A 9,176-nucleotide genomic window follows, 5' to 3' on the forward strand; every position below is an offset into this window, starting at 1 on the left:
TGTTAGCCAGAGGTGTTTAGAATTTGATGGTCTCTTGTTCTCAAATACTGTGAATTAACAATAAGACAACACAATTATTAAAGATTAGAGACCTTCGTCCTCCGAAGCATCATCTCCTTTCGGATATAATGGTATTCGAACTAAGGTCATGAATGACACACCTTCATCATTTGCGGAAATAAGCATTCATATAGATGATAAGCATTATTCATACATGTATCAATTCATATCTTTATTTCATGATAAACATATGGAATATCACATTGATACCTTCGGCTTGTTCGAAGGTGTTGACGCGAGATGTAAGGCCCAAAAATTGTATAAATAATAATAATAAATAAATAAATAAAAGAGGACATAAAAGAGTAAAATTCAGATATCTCAAATTATACTTGAGTGTTGAAAATTTGAGGACTGAATTTTGAAAACCGAGAATTATTTTAGAAAATAGGTAATAGAAAAGTTTTCTGTTCAACTAAATGATTATGCATATCATTAAATGATACACCATAATCATTTATTTATATGAATAGTAGGTTTGAAGTAACTTTAAATTTATGTTCCCCAATCAAAATACTATTTTCCTAAAAATAAAGGAAAAATATGAATGGTTTCATATTTCAAACATTTATCAAATAAATAAATTAGTTAGAATAAATATATCGCATCATGAATAATTTTGAGTGCGTATTAAATTTGAAATTCTTAAACTTTATCTTGGGTTTGAATGGAAACCTAATTCGAAAACAGAAAATGAGGAAGGAAATCTTAATAAAGTCATTTATTACCTCCATAATTAAATAATAGAGGGTGGATTAAATAATAATAAAAAGAGGATTTATCTTTACATTAGAATTATATTTGAGATCATAAAAATTAAAACAGGGTTTTGAATTTGAATTGAATATTGTAAAATAGAAAAGGAAATTTTAGAATTTGAGAAAAGAGGAGAAAGAAAATATTATGTGAGTAAAAATAAGTATAATATATAATAAAATATATTATTTCTATACTAGGATTTGCATTTGGATACTTAGCTCAAATATGATACTCATGACAAAATTTAAATTCAAAATTTGAAATTCAAAAAAATGAGAAAAGGAAACTAGAAAAGAAAAAGAAGAAAATAACAAATGTGGCATTGGGCTGATTCTTTCCCGCTCGGCCAATCTTTGTAAAGGCTACGTAATGAGACTCTGCTAGGTCACCTTGGTAGTGATCAATGGGGAGGCTAGAACCCCGAGAAGAATGGGAATCACGGCTTGTGGGTAAAGTGTGCAACCTCTGCAGAGTGTTAGAAACTGGTATATCAGCCGTGCTCACGGTTAAGAGCAGCCTTGGGATCCTTTTTAATTAGAAGAACTTTGGTTATTTTTATGATGATGATTAGCAATGATGGTTATAAATCTGATCTCTGGTATTTCCTCCTGGAGGGAGTACCTCTGGGTAATAATTGGGTTTATTACTAAAAATTGGCTCTATTTATATAATAAAATTTGACCAACTAAAAGCAACTGCTTAACCTTAACTCCACATACAGCTAGTCCACTTTAGCCAAACGGGACATCTGCTAAGTACGTTGATGTGTACTCACCCTTGCTTTACAAACCACCCCACCCCAGGTTGTCCCCACTGTACTCAGTGCTCAGGAGGTGAAGTTGGCAACATGGAGGACTTTGAGGAGTTCCAGGACTACGACGAGTTTTAGTTTACTTTAGTGGCAAACCCCCAGTCAGCTGCCTGTGTAGGCTTATCTTCTAAGTTTCGTTATTCCGCACTTTTATAATATTGTTGAACCCTATGGATATGTATTAGACTCTATGGATGTCTCAGACATCTTGATGTAATTAAGTACCTTTCCGTTATTTAATTGAAGCATTGTGTGATGATGTCCAACTATGTAATCGATGTGTACGTGAGTTCTGATTCTGGCACGTACATGGTTCGCATTCGGTTTATCTTCCAAAACCGGGTGTGACATAAGTGGTATCAAAGCCTTGCTGACTGTAGGACCGCTAACCTAGACTAGAATGGTCGCCCTAAGGACTATAGACCTCTACCTTTACCTTGACCTTAGTGTCTTTTCAAAAGTTGGTCATCTTGACCAACTCTATGTTATTTACTTATCTCAAAAGTTTTGTCTCACTTTTCTTTCTGTTTACTTTCTGGTCTCATAGTTCTACTCTTACTCTTGTGCTTACGATGTCTTTTGTAGATGGCCCGTATCAGGTGCACTGCACGTAAGTCTGTGATCCCCTTTTTGCCTTCTCGCCTGGCGGAGCATCCACTGTGTCACACGGTGTCAGGTCAGTCTAGTCACCTGGAGAGACTGCATCGTCGCCTGCACGAGGAGCATGAGCGCCGACGCCAGGAGCAGGAGCAGGAGCAGCAGGACTCTTCCCCTTGCCTTCAGCGGGAGGTGGAGTCTGAGAGGCCGCCTTCCCCTGCACCTCAGCCAAAGATGCCCCCTGCACCACCTCAAGGCATCCCGGCTGCTAGAGGAGACCCCTACGGAGACGGGGACGACAACGACGTCGGTGGCAGTTCGAGCCACGGTACGGAGCGCTTGGAGGAGCCAGAGTAGGAGGGGTGGATCGCTAGACCCATCACTCATGACACCGCTCGCAGGTGTCACTTCCACGACGCTCTTGATACCCTGTTGCGTCGGGCCTTCGACCGACACACTTGGTCCATCGAGTACCGTTGTGTAGTCTACTAGCATCGTCGTGGGTTATACCCGGACCAGTGGGAGGCTACTTGCTTGGTGCGTCGTCCGGATGACGATCTCCGGGGTGCAGAGGCCTTCTCATAGCACTATACTATCATTGAGAGAGACACTGTCGAGGCAGCCATGCAAGATGCAGCACGACGGGCACTTTCTCAGTATTGCTCGTTGTTCAGTGGGGTAGCTGACGGCCTTGACCTGGAGTACTACCCTCGCCATTTGACCGGCAGTGTTGGAGGTGTGATTGTCTCGCCAGTAGGTGAGGGCAATCCCAGGCTGAGCAGCATGGTCAACCTGGCCGCCGTGCTCAACATAGAGTTAGACCACGCCCTTGACGAGTTGGGCAAGGTTCGGGCAGAGGTTGCAGAATTGCGTGCTGAATGCGCGGCACACCACTATCTTGATGGCGGTTCTCCCGCCCCTGTCGGGATTCAGCACCCTTACTGTTCATCGCCCCATGGTCGCTTCGACTATGGTACCCCAGACTGCAGGACCCGCATAGATTTAGATCCATAGATCGATGGAGTCAGAGTCTGTAATAATGCTTACTTCAGTGTCTTAGTCTAGCCAGTCTTAGTTAGAGTTAGTTTGGTTATCTTTTGTTGGATGCTTGTTATGATGGACATGTAATGAAGTTGGATCTTTGTAATGATTGTCATCAAGGTGCGGGTATCCCCTGCAACTTGGTGTAGTTATTAATAAAGTCAGTTATTTAGTTGGGTAATCCATTTATTTCCACTTTCCTCTTTATCTGAGAAGTTGTCAGTGAGGATGATCAATTGTTCAGTGCTGTGAAGATTTTCGTATATCTTTTCTTATGCTGAAAGACTCCAGAGTCAGATCTGATATGTGTGTGGTTTCTACAGATGTATGAGAACAGGCGTAGAGGAGCGAGGCGTGCTCAGCCAGAACAGCAGGCACCCCAAGAGGAGGCAGCCCCACAGCAGCATTTTCCACCGCCACCCCCGATGACCATTGAACAAATGTTCTTGATGCAGACCCAAGCAGTTCAGGCAATTGGTCATACCTTAGCAGCGATGCAGCAGGTGCAGCAGCAGCCACCACCACCTCAGCCTACAGTGCAAGTCCAGATGCCACAAGTGCCCAGAGGCAAGCGGGCAGAGTTCATGAGGGGCCATCTCCCTGTCTTTGACCACTCTGTCGATCCCATGGACGCGGAAGATTGGCTGCGTACTGTGGAGCGTGAGTTGCACACTGCCCAGTGCAACGACCATGAGAAGGTGTTGTATGGTCCCCGACAGCTGAGGAGAGCAGCACAGTCTTGGTGGGAGTCTTACCTCGACACCCATGCCAACCCTGAAGCCATTACTTGGGAGGAGTTCAGGGACAACTTCCGTCGCTACCATGTACCCGAGGGACTAATGATAGTGAGGAAGGATGAGTTTCTTGCCCTAAAGCAAGGTCCCCTGTCCGTCAGTGAGTACAGAGATAAGTTTTTGCAGTTGTCACGCTACGCCCCAGAAGATGTTAACACGGATGCTAAGAGACATTAATGCTTTCTAAGAGGATTGGTTGATCCCCTCCACTACCAGCTCATGAACCACACTTTCCCCACCTTCCAGCATTTGATAGACAGAGCAATCATGACTGAAAGGAAGCGTCGGGAGATGGAGGATATGAAGCGCAAGATTGGTGGGCCTTAGGCCGGGAGTAGCAGTCGTCCCCGCTACTCAGGCAACTCACCCCAACAATTCAAGCAAGGTCACCAACACCAGCATCAACGTCAGCACCAGCATCAGAGGTAGTTTCCTCAGCAGCAGCAGCAGTACCGTCAGAACACCTAGTTTGGAGGAAATCAGTACCAGCATCAGAACAACCAAGCAACTCGTCTTCCTGTCCCAGCAACCAACTAGAATGGCCAAGCAGCCCCAGCGCAAGTAGGAGGTCGTGCATGCTTCTACTGTGGAGAACAAAATCACTGGGTGAAGAACTGTCCCAAGAAAGCAGCCCAACAACCGCCAACAGTCAATGCCCCAGCAAGACAAGGAGAGCCACAACAAGCACTAGGAGTCCGTGGTCAGGCTTACAACCATGGAAAGGTGAACCATCTGGAGGCCGAAGCAATCCAGGATGCTCAGGATGTGGCAGTAGGTATGTTTCCAGTCGAATCCTACCCAGCAAAAGTACTATTTAATACTGGTGCCACACATTTTTTGTTTCTACATCTTGGGTAGAATCACATAATATCCCCATAGAACCAATGATTCCACCTTTAAGAGTTAATTCAGTTGGGGGAAAAGTTCAGTCCGATAGGATTTGTCCGAATCTAAGGATTGAAATAAGGGGGATAGATTTCCCCGCTAGCCTAGTAGTAATGGGAACTCAAGGGTTAGATGTCATCCTAGGGATGAATTGGCTACACAAAAATCAAGCCACTGTTAGTTGTGACAAGAGAACAATTAAGTTGGTGTCTCCATCCGGAAAGGAAGTAGTAACCAAGCTGTACTTACCTGAACTAGAAGAAGGAGCCTGTCACCATTTATCAGTAGATGACAAGGAGTCCAATCCGATTGAGGCAATTAGAATCGTGTCAGAATTCTCCGATGTATTCCCTGAGGAGTTACCAGGCATGCCACCTGAAAGGAAAGTTGAATTTGCCATAGAGCTTATCCCAGGCACCGCCCCTATTTCCAAGAGAGCTTATCGAGTGTCTGGACCAGAGTTGGTGGAACTCAAGAAGCAAATTGATGAGTTGTTGGAGAAAGGCTACATCAGACCAAGTACCTCACCTTGGGCAGCCCCAGTGCTATTTGTGGAGAAGAAGGATGGCACGAAGAGGATGTGCATTGATTACAGAGCTTTGAATGAAGTCACTGTCAAGAACAAGTACCCCCTGCCTAGGATTGAAGATTTATTTGATCAGTTGAGAGGAGCCAATGTGTTCTCAAAGATAGATCTGAGGTCAGGTTACCATCAGCTCAGAATCCGACCCGCAGACATACCGAAGACAACATTCATCACCAAGTATGGACTATATGAGTTCATGGTTATGTCATTCGGATTGACGAATGCGCTAGCTTACTTCATGTACCTGATGAACAGTGTGTTCATGGACTACCTCGACAAGTTCATAGTGGTGTTCATTGATGATATTCTCGTATATTCCCAGAATTAACAAGAGCATGAAGAGCATTTGAGGAAAGTACTTCAGAGGTTACGAGATTGCCAGTTGTATGCCAAACTTAGCAAGTGCGAGTTCTGGATCAGTGAAGTTCTATTCTTGGGTCATATTATAAACCGAGATGGACTAGTTGTAGATCCAAAGAAGGTAGCAGCGATTCTGTACTGGAAAGCACCAAAAGATGTCCGAGGAATCAAGAGTTTCATTGAAATGGCCGGTTATTATCGGTGTTTCAATGAAGGTTTCTCCAAGATTGCCAGGCCAATGACATCCTTGCTAGCAAAGAAGGTTGAGTTCAAGTGGACCCCAGCGTGCCAAGAATCATTTGAAATGTTGAAGCAGAAGTTGACAACAACATCGGTGTTGGTTCTGCCAGATGTTCACAAGCCATTTTTAGTATATTGCGATGCTTCATACACCGGACTGGGATGTGTGTTAATGCAGGAAGGGAAGGTAGTAGCATATTCGTCCTGACAATTGAAAGTTCACGAGAAGAATTACCCCACTCATGATTTGGAGTTAGCAGCAGTGGTTCATGCACTGAAGACCTAGAGACATTATCTGTATGGGCAGAAGTGTGATATCTACACGGACCACAAGAGCCTCAAGTACATATTCACTCAGTCAGAGTTGAACATGAGGCAGCGAAGATGGCTAGAATTGTTCAAAGATTATGAGCTGGAGATTCATTATCACCCAGGCAAAGCACATGTGGTTGTAGATGCTCTTAGCAGGAAGAGTCAAGTCAACATGTTGGCCGCTCATCCAATGCCGTTCGAGCTAGCAAAGGAATTCGACAGGTTGAGTCTCGGATTTCTGAACAATACTCAAGGGTGGCAATTGAGCTAGAGCCCACTCTAGAGCAAGACATCAGGAAAGGTCAGAAGGATGATGAAAAGATCAACGAGATCCGGAAGCTAATCATAGATGGGAAAGGTCCAGATTTCCGTGAAGATGCAGAAGGAGTGGTATGGTTCAAGAATAGGTTGTGTGTTCCCAACATCACCTCAATCCGGGAACTGATTCTCAAGGAAGCTCATGAGATAGCGTATTCTATACACCCTGGTAGCGAGAAAATGTACCAAGACTTGAAGAAGAGATTCTGGTGGTACGGTATGAAAAGAGAGATAGCAGAGTATGTGGCCAGATGCGACAGTTGTCAGAGGATCAAGGCAGAACATCAGAGACCCGCAGGTTTGTAGCAGTCATTGCAGATTCCTCAATGGAAATGGGATGAGATTGGGATGGACTTTATAGTTGGTCTGCCCCACACTCGAGCTGGTTATGACTCCATCCGGGTAGTAGTGGACCGTTTAACAAAGGCGACCCATTTCATACCAGTCAAGACCACCTATAACAGTGCAGCGTTGGCAGAGTTATACATGTCTCAGATTGTGTGCTTGCATGGTATTCCAAAGAAGATAATATCGGACAGAGGCACCCAATTTACTTCTCTTTTTTGGCAGCAGCTACATGAACTTTGGGTACTCACTTGAAATTCAGCTCAACTTATCACCCGCAGACAGATGGTCAGACTGAGAGAACCAACTAGATTCTTGAGGATATGTTGAGAGCTTGTGCTTTACAAGACAAGTTAGGTTGGGATAAGAGGCTACCATACGCAGAATTCTCCTACAACAATAGCTATCAAGCCAGCCTAAAGATGTCACCATTCGAAGCACTTTATGGGAGAAATTACAGAACTCCATTGCATTGGGATCAACCCGGCGAAAGGCAGATATTTGGTCCAGAGATTTTGCTTGAAGCCAAAGAGAATATTAGGATGGTCCGGGAAAATCTGAAGGCAGCACAGTCCAGACAGCGAAGCTATGCAGATACCAGAAGATGGGAACTCAGTTTCGAAGTGGGAGACTATGTCTATTTAAAAGTGTCACCCATCAGAGAAACCAAGAGGTTTGGAGTCAAGGGAAAGCTAGCCCCTCACTATATCGGACCATATCAAATTCAAGCAAGACGCGGAGAAGTGGCTTATCAACTCAGCTTACTAGAGAACCTGTCCGCAGTGCATGATGTGTTTCACGTGTCTCAGTTGAAGAAATGCTTGCGAATACCGGAAGAGCAGTTGCCAACGGAAGACCTTGAAGTTCAAGAGGATCTGACATACATTGAGAAGCCAACGCAGATTCTGGAGACAGCAGATCGGGTCACTAAGAGGAACACCATCAGAATGTGCAAAGTCAAATGGGGCCATCACTCAGAAGAAGAAGCAACCTGGGAAAGAGAAGATGGTCTGAGAGCCAAGTACCCTGAACTCTTTGCTAGCCAGCCCTGAATCTCGAGGGCAAGATTCTTTTAAGGGGGATAGGTCTGTAACACCCTGAATTTGGGGGTATAAAATTTCTTTCTTATGATCATCCAAATTCAGGTGTTACTCTTCTCTATCTCACTCTAGATTCTCTCTCTCTAGCTTTCCCCCTCTCTTTTTCTTTTAATTATAGTTAGTTGTATTTATTTTATTTTGCCCAAAACTTATGAGTCATGGAATGTTGCATCATATTGAGCCTAAATATTCTTTAAATTGTTGCATATATTTGATTTGGTTTGAATTTGAAACTTGATTTGAATTTGAATTGAAAATCCTAGAAAAATAAATAGAAAATCAATTAGAAAATCTCTAGAAAAAGGAAAACCAATTTCAGCCTAAGTCGGCCCACTTAGCCCAGCCCGCGCGCGCCCTGTGCCTAACAGGCGGGCCCCGCCTATCGGCGCCAACCAGCGCGCCCTCTCTCTCTCTCTCTCTCTCTCTCTCTCTCTCTCTCTCTCTCTCGCTGCCCCGTGGGCCAGGCTTGTCGGTGCCGTCCTCTCGCGCGCGCCCGCTCTCTCTCTCTCTCTGTCCCGCCGTCCCCACTTGTCAGCTCGTCCTCAACCCCCCGCCCACGATCTCCTCGCCGTGGACGTGCCCACGTCCGTGCGTTCTCCGGCCATGTCTGTGCTCCCGCGCCCCTTTTGAGCCCCGTGCCCTGCTCGCCCAACCCTCTCGCCCTCTCTCTCGCTCTACCCACGCGTGCAGGGAGCTCCGCCACCGCCCACCATCGACCGCTGCCTGTTCTGTGGCCGCCGTCGCGCCCATGCCCCGTCCAGTGCCACGGTGAGCTCTGCCTTACTGTCAGCTGCTCGGGACACCCTTCAGTGTGCCCTTTCCCTCTCTGCTGCGTCCGGTCCACGCTCACCGAAGCAATCTTCGCGCAGCCGGAGCCCCCCCGCCGTCGCCCCATCGAGTCTCTGCTCCTCCGCCGTTGCTTCGCGACACCAGCGCTTCCCCTCAAGGTGAGCAACCCGTCTGTGCCC

Source organism: Zea mays, chromosome 4, assembly GCF_902167145.1.
Source record: "Zea mays cultivar B73 chromosome 4, Zm-B73-REFERENCE-NAM-5.0, whole genome shotgun sequence".
NCBI lineage: Eukaryota > Viridiplantae > Streptophyta > Magnoliopsida > Poales > Poaceae > Zea > Zea mays.